This window comes from Sceloporus occidentalis, unplaced genomic scaffold (assembly GCF_023333645.1).
Source record: "Sceloporus occidentalis isolate IW3139 unplaced genomic scaffold, rSceOcc1.0.p SCAF_57, whole genome shotgun sequence".
NCBI classification, from domain to species: Eukaryota; Metazoa; Chordata; class Lepidosauria; order Squamata; family Phrynosomatidae; genus Sceloporus; species Sceloporus occidentalis.
Genome location: NW_028317037.1, coordinates 2249501 through 2262220, shown reverse-complemented (window position 1 = coordinate 2262220; position 12720 = coordinate 2249501). Strand labels below are relative to the sequence as shown.

The 12720-nt window shown below is 46.8% G+C and overlaps 1 protein-coding gene across 1 annotated transcript in view; it reads left to right on the top strand.

Moving 5' to 3' along the window:
• The window catches only part of LOC149287687 (uncharacterized), a 159145-nt gene that overhangs the window by 73561 nt on the left and 72864 nt on the right, over positions 1-12720 (top strand). The window lies entirely within an intron of this gene.

The window sequence follows — 12720 nt, the reverse complement described above, 5'->3', positions numbered from 1 at the left end:
AAGATGAAGTTCCTGAGAAAAGAGACTAGGGTTAGGCTTGATTTGTCAAGAAATCCTGCATCACTCAGACACAGAGAACAGCATGGTGCTAGTGAGATACGCAGGTGACATATGCCTCCTTTGGGCCAATGCAGAGGTGTGTATCTCTTTCCTCCCTCTTTGTTTGTTTGCACCAAAGAAAGCTCCATGGAGCTAGCATAGATTCACTGCAACTCCCTTACACAACAGATACTCCATGTTAAAATGCTTTTGATGTTGCTATATTGCGCAGCACGTGAGGCAACACGTTAACATATGGCATCAGATTCTCCACCTTGACTGTAGTCAGTAGATTGTGAGCTGAAGAAACACCTGTCGCTTTCTCAATGAGCAAAGAGACACTGTAATCTTCTCTCAGATGAGGCTTGTATTCATATAAGAAGTTCCACTGTGTACAACACTATATACATCGACACCCTCCACCATCCACACCAGTAACAACCCACTCTGAGGCACACAGTGTCTGACTCTTCCTCAGTGACAGTTGAGAATGACAGTTGACAGTTGCATCAACATTCCAATGATGCACTGTTTAAATGCTGACACATCTAACTGCCACTAGAGCTGTCAATGACTTCCACAACAGCTCCATCTAGTGGCCACATGCCTGTCATTTCCTCAGACCTGTTCACCATGGTCCTGACACTCCATGCCTTGTGAGAGTGGAGGGGGGTCAGGGGATGGGGAATGGGAGAGGACCCTGGCTATGTCCCTGTAGCTAGATGTGAAATGAGCGCATCATCTGCTGAAACCTCCTGACCTCTCCAGTGGCCCTCAGAGGAGAATGCCTTCCTTTGGCTTCTGGCTAGAGAAACACAGCTGGAGGCTTCTCCAATGCCTCGCACCCAACACTCTCATCAGGCATGGAATGACCATGGAGCATGGCTTCCACAATTCCCATTTTGCATTTTGTATTCCTTCTAATTTCACATCTATTTTAAACCTCTCCCTCATTTGATGATAAAGATACCAGGGACAATCTAGGCCAGATTCTTTGGGTTCTTCTTGTGTTTTGATCTCTAGTTTTCTTTCAGTTCATCCTTGTATCTTAACCATATAGTTTTCTGGATACTTTTCCTCCCGAAAAGAGCCTCATGCGGCGAACACCATAAAGGTATTTTTGGACATATTCTACACTTGTTTTTCCCCAGGTCTTCAATAGAGCTTTTCTTACGAAATGATTTGAGCTTTATTTATGACCTTTCTCTTTACCGTAAATTAGGTATCCATGCCACCCAAATCTTAAATGTTCACCCTCCGGACATAACAACTGTTCATTCTCTGACACAAACCATTCTCTAATCCAAACTGAACAACAAGCAGCATAATAAAGTCCTCTTCTACTTTTGTCATCACAAAGTATTTTCGTTTTTATCCTGGCTCTTTTTTAATTCCAAATTAATTTTGAGATTTCCTTTTGCCATAGATTCAAGGGTTTTTCATTCTGGATGATGGGTATCGCTTGGAACAGAAACAGTATTTCAAGAAGGAAACTCATTTGGATCAGTGATATTGTTCCTAATAGCAATAAGTATAATTTCCCCCATTTTTATAGGTCTTTTGTGATTTCCTTCCATGTGTCTCATAGTTATTGTGAAACAGATCTGAGTTTGAGTTGTTAAATTTATTCCTAGATATTTAACTTTCTTTCATAAATCCACTGATTTCCAAAAACTCCTCTATTTTGGCTCTAGACGTTTGAGATCCTTTATACAATTTAGCATAGAATTCTTGGAAGGTCTTCTTAATTTTATTTTGGCTAGATGTTAATGTCGAATCTTTTTTAATTTCCGTTATGATGTTTTTTTCTTTTAACTCTCTTATTTTATTGGCAAGCCATCTTCCTGGCTTGTTAGGTTGTACAAAATTCCTTTGTTTAGATATCTAAGTTTATTCTGTATTTCCATTGCTTCTTCTGTATAGGTTTATGAGCGAAGATTGCATCCTGGATTATGCTCATTTTTGGGATATGAAGGCCTATAGAAATTAAGCTGGGAGACGTGTGCTCCGACAAGAGACCCCTAACATCTGGGGTCCCTCAAGGAGCCATTCTGTCTCCCATGCTTTTTAACATTTACATGAAACCACTGGGAGAGATCATCCGGAGTCATGGGGCGCGGGGTTATCAGTACGCTGATGACACCCAAATAATTTTCTCTATGTCTCCGACTGATGCAGTGACCGGGGATGGCATCTCTCCTCTTGTGGCCTGTCTGGAGTCGGTAATGGGCTGGATGAGGGAAAACAGACTCAGCTTGAATCCAGAGAAAATGGAAGTACTCGTGATAGGTTCTCCTGGCCCAGGGATGGCGGTGGTTCCACCTGTCCTGAATGGGATCATGCTTCCCATGAAGGACTCTGTACGCAGTCTGGGGGTGCTCCTTGACTCGTCGCTCCACCTTATATCTCAAGTGGATGCAACGGTCAGGAGCACCTGCTATCAGCTTCGGCTGATATGCCAGCTGCGTCCCTACCTGAGCCGGGGGGACCTAGAAACAGTGGTACACGCTCTGGTAACCTCTCGGTTGGATTTCTGCAATGCGCTCTACATGGGGCAACCCTTGTACCATACCCAGAAGCTGCAATTAGTGCAAAATATGGCAGCAAGACTGGTCACTAACATACCTAGGACCAGTCATATAACACCGGTCTTAAAAGACCTACATTGGCTGCCTATCTGCTTCTGGGCGCAATACAAGGTGTTGGTTATAACCTATAAAGCCCTAAATGGCTTGGGCCCAGAGTACTTAAAGGACCGCCTCTCTCCGTACAATCCGCCCCGCACACTCAGATCCACCGGGCAGCACTTGTTAAGAGTTCCGGAGGCTAGATTAGTTAATACCACCAGAAGGGCCTTTTCCACCTCGGCCCCTACCCTCTGGAACTCGCTGCCCATTGAGCTCCATTCAGCAACCTCCCTGGTCCAATTTAAGAAGGGGCTGAAAACGTTCTTCTTCAAGCAGGCTTACCCCTGATTCTTTGCCCTGAGAGCCCCCTCTCTCTCCCCCTCTGTTAGTAGTTTGTGATTTGGCACAAGTTCTTTTATTGTTTTAATTGCATTGTTTTTAATCTATATTGGATGTATGTTGTTATTGTTGTTAACCGCCCTGATGTTTCGAAGGGCGGCATATAAATAAAGTTTTTATTATTATTATTATTATTATTATTATTATTATTATTTATTTTATAAACCCAGTGAAACAAATACCTCACAAAGCTCTAGTAAACAACACAGACAAATACAGTCCCCACACAAAGGACTCACTGGCGCACTGTGTCTCTGGGGTCTGGAAATCTCACTTCCACCTTCTGGGAAGACAATGCTGCCAGAGACTGAATTTGGGGCTTTATTCCTGCAAAGCATGGCCTCACTCTCTCAGCTGCAACCCTTCCATACAATCCTGGACTGAAACATTTAAACAAAGGTCCTCTTTCAGCTCCAGGAATAAAGGCCTACCTTCAGTACAAAGACCCTGATACCTGTAGCCCCAGAAAGGCCTCTTCTGCGGTCCTTTATGGCCGGAGCTTCCCCGGGTCAGAGGCCGTCTCCTCAGCCGTAGGGAAGGGTTGCTCTGAGTGCGAAGGAGGCGGAGGTCCAAGGGCTGAGGGAGGGAAGGCAATGGGGAAAGGTCAGTGCCAATGGCCATGGAGGGCAGAAGGTGACTATGCCTAGGAAACTCCTCTGAGTCCCAGCCATTCTAGGAATGAGTGGCAGGAGTGAGTCCAGGGGGCTGAGGGGTCTCCTTTCCCAAAGGGGGAGGCAAGGACCGGTGGGACCCTCCCCAGCTAGGGCCCAAAGGGAGGGTCTCTTTCCCACCTCTCTCTCCCAGCCCCCAAAGCCCAGCCTCCCCACTGGCCCTTCCTCAAACCCCCACAGGGGGGTCCTTATTTCCTTCCTTCCTTCCTTCCTTCCTTCCTTCCTTCCTTCCTTCCTTTGCCCCAAAATGGAGGGCCAGAGGCACAAGGGGACGCATTTCCTTCCTTTTGGCCCCAGGAACCTGGCCTCCTTCTGACTCTGGAGCCTCAGGGAGAGAAACAGGAGCCTCTCAATTCAACTGAGGAGGCCTCAGAGAAGGTTCCAGAACATTATTCCCCACAGTCTCACAAGCAGCACAAAATGGCCGCCAGAACGCAAAATGGCTGCCCCTTCCTCAGCGATTGTCAGTTGTCAGTTGGAGGCCTTCAGGGAGAGAGAGAGAGACTGAGGGGAAGAGAGGAAGGAGGTCGTGGAGGGAGGGGGCCTTGGGAGACATAGAGTCTTACTGAGATATTTGGGTTCGCTTCCCAACAAAGTGGTTCTGGCCTCATAAAGGATTAGGGGGTAAACTGGATCTGAAAGACAGTAGAAGCCTTTTCTCTTGTCAATGAGATTTAAAGTACCTTTCGTGGACTTGATCTCCCAGCATCCAAATGGCCAGAAAGAGGAGGGGTCCTGCCCTGCAGTAAGGCTACTCCAATCCCTCTGAACCAAGGACTACAACTCCCATGTCTGTCTGTCTGTCTGTCTGTCTGTCTGTCTGTCTGTCTTTCTTTCTTTCTTTCTTTCTTTCTTTCTTTCTTTCTTTCTTTCTTTCTTTCTCCCTAGCTGTCTTGTGAGGTGTGATTAAGCACTGTTAGTGGTGTTACTCCTCTTGTTGTCATGTTGTGTGCCTCCCAAGTTGTTTCTGACTTATGGCAACCCTAAGGGAAGCCCTTTGCAGGCTTTTCTTGGCAAGATTTGTCCAGAAGTTGTTTTGCAAGTGCCTCCCTCTGAGGCTGAGAGAGTGTGACTTGCCTAAGGTTACTCAGTGGGTTTCCATGGCCAAGAGGGCATTTAAACCCTGGGCTCCAGGGTCATAGTCCAATGCTCCATCCACTAAACCACGCTGTCTTTTTCTTGAGGCTTTGTCGTTTTTTTGGAGTGGCTCCAAATCTTTGCCGACTTCTTTGGAGCCTCTCCTGGAGTTTCCTTGGCAAGAGTTGTTCAGAGGAGCTTTGCCATTGCCTTCCCTGAGGCTGAGAGAGTGTGACTTGCCAAGGGTCACCTAAGTCCAAAACACACTGCAGCAATAATCCAATCTGAGACCGCTTTAACTGCCCTGGCTCAGTGCTAGGGAATTCTGGGAAATATAGTTTTGCGAGACATTGAGCGTTCTCTGTCAGAGAGCTCTGGTGCCACAATAAACTCCATTTCCCAGGATTCCCTAGCACTGGGCCAGGGCAGTTAAAGCACTCTCAACCTGGAATATTGCTGCCGCGTGTTTTGGACCTTTCTTGGCCGCAAACTGTCCATAGCCTGCAATGCATCTCCTAATTCTGTTGGCAGTCCCTCCCTCCCAAGACTTTCTCAATTCCCCCCAAAACCAGCACAAAGCTGGCAGATGGAAAAAGGTTTTAAAGCAGCATTTAAATCTGCAATATTTGTTTTTGAAAGGCTAAATGTCCCAAATGCTATTATCAGTTTTGTAGCTATTATTACAGAAAGACGTAGAGTGCAAACTCCTCAAGTACCTTTATTTTCTGGGGTGAGATGGGCTTTTCCCACTGACTCACTGTGATGATCTCCGGTGGTCCAAGCAGCCAAACTGCGGCCCTGGAATAACAACAACAACAACAACAACAATAATAATTTTATCCCCCTCTCTTCAGCCAAAAGGCTATCAGAGTGTCTTACAAATTGTTAATGAGACATTTAGACATTATGGCTCTTAGCCCAGCAGACCCCTGAATTCCTTAAATCTCACTGCCATCATCCAGTGAAATATAAAAGGACTTTCCTTAACCTACACTGGGACCAGTTAAGGAACCTTATTTCTACTTCTTTACTGATCTTCCCAAGCATCAACCCATCCAAGACGTGTAAAAGGAGCGTCAAGTAGTAGATACTCCAATGAGATATGTATTATAAATAACAAAATATAACTAAAATGTAAGTCCTACAAGATATTAAGAATCTTGCAGGTACAATATTTGTAAGTATATAATATTCAATTCATACAAGCTATTAAAATAATAAATAGACTTAAGCGTCCAATTCTGAGACTAACTACCAAGATCCGCTCTTTAACTCTCTCTCTCTATCTCCAACCGACACAATTCTCCCAACTGTCTCTTGGTCTCTCAGGCCTTATATCTCCTTCTCACGGAAGCTTCCAGAAGAACCTTCATCTTTCTCTCTGATTGGTCAAGTGAGCCTTCCGTAGCAGCGATGTCATTCTGCGTTTGCATAAACCTCCCTTTACTGCCTGAAGAAGACCTCCATTGACTGGAGCCCAGTCATTACATTTGCCCAAGGTAAGGCTTGCACCTATTTCCCAATGTTGTTCTTGGGGTCTGCCTTACAGTTGTTTCCAGGTCTTATGGTGACCTTATGGGAGTCTCTGAAGGGGTTTTCTTGGCAGGTTCCTTCAGAGTGGGTTTCCCATGGCCATCCTCTGAGGCTGAGAGAGTGAGACTTGCCCAAGGCTGCAGTTCTTCTGGAAGCCTTTTTGCTTTGTCTTTATTAAAAGGTTTATAGTGCACCCCATATCATAGAATCTCATAGATATGTCCCTTAATAGCAGTTAACCAAATAAAGAGTATATAAAACAAAAACATGAAACAAGCTGGACAAGGAAACTGTTACATGGATTTGTAATTGGTTGACTGGCCAAACACAAAGGCTATTCAACAATGGCTCCTTTTCCTCCTGGAGAGAAGTGACCAGTGGGGTGTTCAATGGGATTCTGTGCTGGGCCCAGTGTTATTCAACATCTTTATCAAGGACTTGGATGACAGAAATAGAGGCATACTTATCAAATTTGCAGATGGGACCAAATTAGGAGGAGTAGCTAATACTGCTGAGGACAGGATCAAAATTCAAAATGACCTGAACAGACTAGAAAACTGGGCCAAAGCTAACAAAATGAAATTTGACAAGGAGAAACGTAAGGCACTGCATTAAGGGCAGAAAAATGAAATGCACAGATACAGGGTGGGGGGCAACTGGCTGAATTAAAATACTTATGAAATGGATCTAGGAGTTCAAGTAGACCACAAGCTGAACATGAGACAACAGTGCAATGCGGCAGCTAAAAAGGCCAATGAGATTTTAGGCTGCATCAATAGAAGTCTAGTGTCTAGATCAAGGGAAGTAATAGTGCCACTCTATTCTGCTCTGGTTAGGCCCCACCTGGATTATTGTGTCCACTTCTGGGCCCCACAATTCAAAAAGGATATTGAGAAACTGGAGCATGTCCAAAGGAGTCCGACTGAAATGGTGAAGGGTCTGGAAACCATGCGCTATGAGGAAAGACTCAGGGAGCTGGGGATGTTTAGCCTGGAGAAGAGAAATTTAAGAGGTAATATGACAGCCCTGTTTAAATATTTGAAGGGATGTCATATTGAGGAGGAAGAAAGCTTGTTTCCTACTGCTCCAGAGAATAGGACCTGGCACAATGGATGCGAGCTCCAGGAAAAGCGATTCCACCTCAACATTAGGAGGAATTAACTGACAATAAGAGCTGTTGGACAGTGAAACATACTCCTTCCTAGGAGTGTGGAGGATTCTCCTTCCCTGGACAACTTTAAACAGAAGCTGGATGGCCATCGGTCAGCGATGCTTTGATTGAGAGTTCCTGCATGGCAGGGGGTGGACTGGATGGTCCTAGTGGTCTCTTTCAGCTCTAGGATTCTATGAGTCTATGATTCTGAGGTCACAATGAGACAGTCTCAATGCTTCAGGTGAGGAGCATCAGCCTGAGGTTGAAATGGGCCACTTTAAATAGTTCAGGTAGAGAGCTCCACCTTGAAGTCACAACAGTATCATCTCAATCCTTCAGGTAAGGAGCACCAGCCTGAACTCGTAATAGTCCTGTCTCAATCTTTCAGGCAAGGAGACTCAGCAAGAGGTTGCAAGAGGCCAATGTCAGTCCTTCAGGTAAGGTAAGGAGCACAGGCCTTGAGTCACAATAGTCTCGTCCCAATCCTTCAGGTAAGGAGCATGAGCCTGAAGTTACAATGGGCCAATCTATAGACTCCAGGAAAGAAGCCACAGCCTAAAGTCCCAATAGGCCAGTCTCAATGCCTCAGGTAAGGAGCATCAGCCTGAGATCCCAATGGGGCAGTCTGGATCCTTTAGGCAATGAGTCTCAGTCAGAGGTCGCAATGGACCAGTTTCAGTCCTTCAGGCAAACTCCTTTTCTGGGATAGATTTTGACTTCCAGTTTTGCACAAACATTATTCTAGCTAAGGTTGTCATATAAAACAGCGCCTTCCCATATTTATTGTCCAAATTTTCTTCAAACATCCTTAATAAATAATATTCTGGTTTTAGTTATTATTATTATTATTATGTTTGTATTATTATTATTAAGGTTCAATGTAGTTTGCCGTCAATGAAGGCATTTTGGAGCAAATTATGGGGGCTGCAGGGTCTCCTGTAGGGAGGCAGATTTGGGGGCTGGAGCAAGTAAGGCCCTCCTCCTCCTCCTCCTCCTCCTCCTCCTCCTCCTCCTCCTCCGGCCTCTTCCCCTTCAGTCCTTATTCTCACAGAAGAACCCAATTGGGGAGTCCCCCATGGAGGCCCCCACCTTCCCTTCCCTTCCCTGCCAAGGCAGAAAGGCTCCTCTGGCTGCCAGGCCTCCTTCTCTCTCTTGGGAGCCTCCATGGGTCTATGATATTTCAGAGGGGAATCAAAGGGTCTGTGTGTGTGAATATACATTGGCCTCTTTTCAAGTAAGAGAGGACCATCTCTCGTGTTGAAGCTCTTCCCACTCTCTTCTCCCAAAACAGAAAGAAACAAAGGCCCATTCCAGACGGACCTTGGCTCTGCCCCCAGTACATACTAGGGGTTGGCCGAGGACGCAGTGTCCAATCAGGCCTCACCCCTAGTACATACTGGGGACGTCAATATGGCGGTGTCCTATACACATGGGCACCCCCATTTTGACGTGCCAGATGCTTAGCGTCCGCACATCGTGGCGCGGATGTGACACTGCAAGTGTGCCATTGGCGCCTTGTGGCGTCACAACTGTGCTGCAAGAAGACCCCACTTTTTGTGGGTTCTTCTTGCTATGCGGGGGAGTTGCGCGGTTTGTCCGCTGCGGCTCCCTTGCACAGCAAACACAGGCGCTGGCAGAGCGACCTTTTTGGGGGCTCTGTAAAGCGACAAAACAAAAAAGAAAGACCTCCTTCATTGTTGCCAGGCAGAGTCTGTTGTCGCCATGGAAACACTGAGGGAGGGAGATGCTTCTTGGGAGATCGGGGGATGCTCAGTAGCAGCCTATGAAGCCCCTCTGCTCTGAAGGAAGATGGCTGTCCTGGCTCCCACTGAGCATGCTCAGTCCCTCCTGAAAGAGAACGAAGAGGAGGAGGAGGAGGAAGGGCCCTGAGCCTTTATTTTGAATTAGTTCAAGTTTCTAGACTTACTGCAAGGGTAGCCCTATGTACAGCGCATTGCAGAAGTCAAGATGTGAGCTTACCAGCGCATGAACCATAGTTTTTGGGTCTTCAGGTTCCAGGAAAGGGCGCAGCTGGCATATCAACCGAAGCTGATAACAGGCACTCTTGGCTGTCGCATCTATCTGAGCTGACACCTGGAGCAAAGGAACCAGGAGCACTCCCAAACTGCAAACATAGTCCTTTAGGGGAACTGTGACCCCGTCCAGGAGCAGTAGACAGACCTCCATACCTGGGTTAGAGGCTTCAACAACAAGTACTTCTGTCTTAAATGGATTCACTTTCAATCTGATTTCCTCATCTTGCCCATTACTCCCTCCTGACATTCATTCAGAGGGGAGATGCCTTCCTTAGTTGACGCTGAAGTCTGGGGCATGGAGAGATATTGAATGTCATAAGCGTACTGATAAAACCCCATCCCATACCTCCGCATGATCTCTCCAGGCGGTTTCATGTAGATGTTAAATAGCATTCGGGACAGGATGATGCAACGAAGGTTGCTAAATTTAAGATCCCTTTTGGGGGAGCAACTGTCCCCAAGCATCACCATCTGGAATCTGCTTCTGAGATAGGACCAAAACCACCGCAACGCAGTGGCCTCAATCCCCAATTCCCTCAGGCTTTCCAGAAGGATACCATGGTTGACGGTATAGAAAGCCACTGAGAGGTCCAAAAGCACCGACAGGGTCATACTTCCCCTGTCGATGCTCAAGCGGATATGATCTAAGGAGACCATAGCAATCTTGACTCTGTATCCCATCTTGAAGCCAATTTGAAAAGGGTCTAGATAGTCTGTTTCATCCAAGACCACTTGGACTTGAAGAGCAACTACCCTCTCAATCACCTTGCTTAGAAATGGAAGATGGGGGACTGGTCTGTAATTGTTCATGTCCAAGGGATCTAGGGACGGCTTTTTCAGAAGCGGCCATAACACCGCTTCTTTTAAGATGTAAAATAGCCCTCCCTAAGAGATGCATCTATGATATAGCTCAGGTGAGTCCTACGTGCATCTCCTCCTTGGAGGACCAGCCATGAAGGGCAAGGGTCGAGGGGGCAAGTTGTCTTCTTCACACTTCTAAGGAGCTTGTCTATGTTCTCAGTACTCAGATTCAATTTGATCCAGTATGATCTTATTCACAGAGTCACTGGACACCTCACCTATAGCCTTCGCACCCAAGTCAACTCTTATCTGAGAAATGTTATCGGTGAAATAGTCATTTTAAGCATCACAGTGATCTGTGGTAGGCTCTAATGATGAGTTCTGGGGGACAGGTGCCTGGATCACATTCCAGATTCCCCCCCCCCCCCTTAAGCTGTCCCTTTATGCTTCTCTTCCCTTGGCATTTTAACTCCTTCTTTCCTTCCTTCTACTCCTTTTACCTACATCCTTTCAAGGGGGTCTAAGGCCTGTTCAGCATGTTCCCAAAACCGGGAGGAGGGTGTTCTTTTTGGGGCTGAGGGTCTCTCTGTTGGTCCTCCTCCGCAGGGTTGTTGTGAAGGGAAAGGTATGTATGTGTGGGGATGCCTAATTTGGATCCTGTGGGCCTTTAAGCCTAGTTCCCAGGGAAGTGTGTCTCCCCAGATGGGGCTTTGGGGTCCCTCCATCTCCCTAGTCTTGGATTTGGGCTAGATTTTGGCTCTTTCCCCCCACCCAGACAGAGCCCCCTCCCCCCAGAGAAAACGTTTCTCCTCCCCAAAAAATGTTGTTTCCAATGCTATTGAACCCTATCCTGTGTGATGCTTTGTGTTTGGCACAAAAGTCTTCCCTAAATGAGTCATCAGAAGGGAGGGTCTCTCCTCTGCCCCACTTTCCAGGAGGGAGGGGGCACCTCAAAGTCCTTTTTACCTTTGAATCCCCCTCCCCTCCATGGCCACACCTCTCTCCAAGGGTCCCCCCTTTCCTCTTTTCTCAAAATAACCCCCAAGTACCTGGGCCCCAAGGAATCCCCAGAGGAGGGGGCAGGGAAGGGAGAGAAGGGAGAGGAGGCCTGGCAGGCTCCCTGCTTTCTTTGCGGGGAGGAGATCAGGTTTCCATCCTTCTTACATCACCCCTCCCCCAGAAGATCCTCCAGCCATTCTGAATGAATGAGGGCTCCCCCCACTTCCCTCCGTCAGAGCAGGCTGTGAGGGCGGCAGATTCAGGGGCTGAGACTGCGCATGCACATTTGCCACCAAAGGCCCCTCTTGCGGAGCTGGACTCAGGAGGGAAAGGCTGTGAAGACTCTGCTTTGTACATACAGATCTGTCTCTCTGAGGGTGTGTGTGTGTGTGTGTGTGTTTGCCTCTGCTGCTCATATAGCTGGGAATGGAGCTGAGGACTGAGAAGAGAAGAAAGGGTCAGTTATGTGCAAATTCAGAACTTATATGCATCAATGAGTCCACTGTGTTGAAATAACAAAGAACTTTATTAAGAACAGAATGGCGGAATAGAGACAGCCCAAAAAGGGCGGTCTCCCGCCACCCCGGTTTGCTCCGCAAGGCAGCCAAAGTGAACAAACTGCGCGGCACTGTTGCGGAACAAAAATAACCTGTAAAAAGTGGGTTCTTCTTGTGGTGCCTTTGTGACGCCGCAAGGCGACAATGGCGCACTTGCGGTGTCACAAAGGCAACGGGACGTGCATACGCTACACGTCCATCGTGTCAAAATGGTAGCGCCCATGTATACAGGGCGCCCCCATCACGTGCTAGGAGTGAGGCTGGTATGGACACTACGTTCTCGGCCATCCCTTAGCACGTGACAGGGGCTGCGCAAAGGCCCATTTAAATCAGGGCAGCATTTAAGTTAGCATTTAAATCAGAACTGCCCACCCCAAGCCAAATAATACATTAAAACCCCAAAACCTAAAACTCCACCCTCTTCCAAACCTAGCCCCCACCTCCAGTTCCCACAGTCAATCGCCCACAGGTAACAAGGCTACCTTTGTCATTCCCAGAAACTAGTCCCCTTTCTGTTAATACCTTCCCCCCAACTTTCTTCAGCTAACATCCCACACATTCCAAAGGCTATCAATCAAATAACTATTCTAGCCAGCTGCAACAAATCCCACCCTCTATCTAGCTAACCCATTCCACAACCCATAATCCCCAGTCACAATTATAAACTAAAGCAATGATCTACACTAATAGCAATTAAAAGATAAAATTAAGAAAATATAACTTTAAAACCTAAAGACAGATGGACAGACAAACCTAACACAGAAATCACAAGGACATTTTCTTATCACCAAAGGAATAAAAATATATTCTTTGTATTCCTTCTTCACA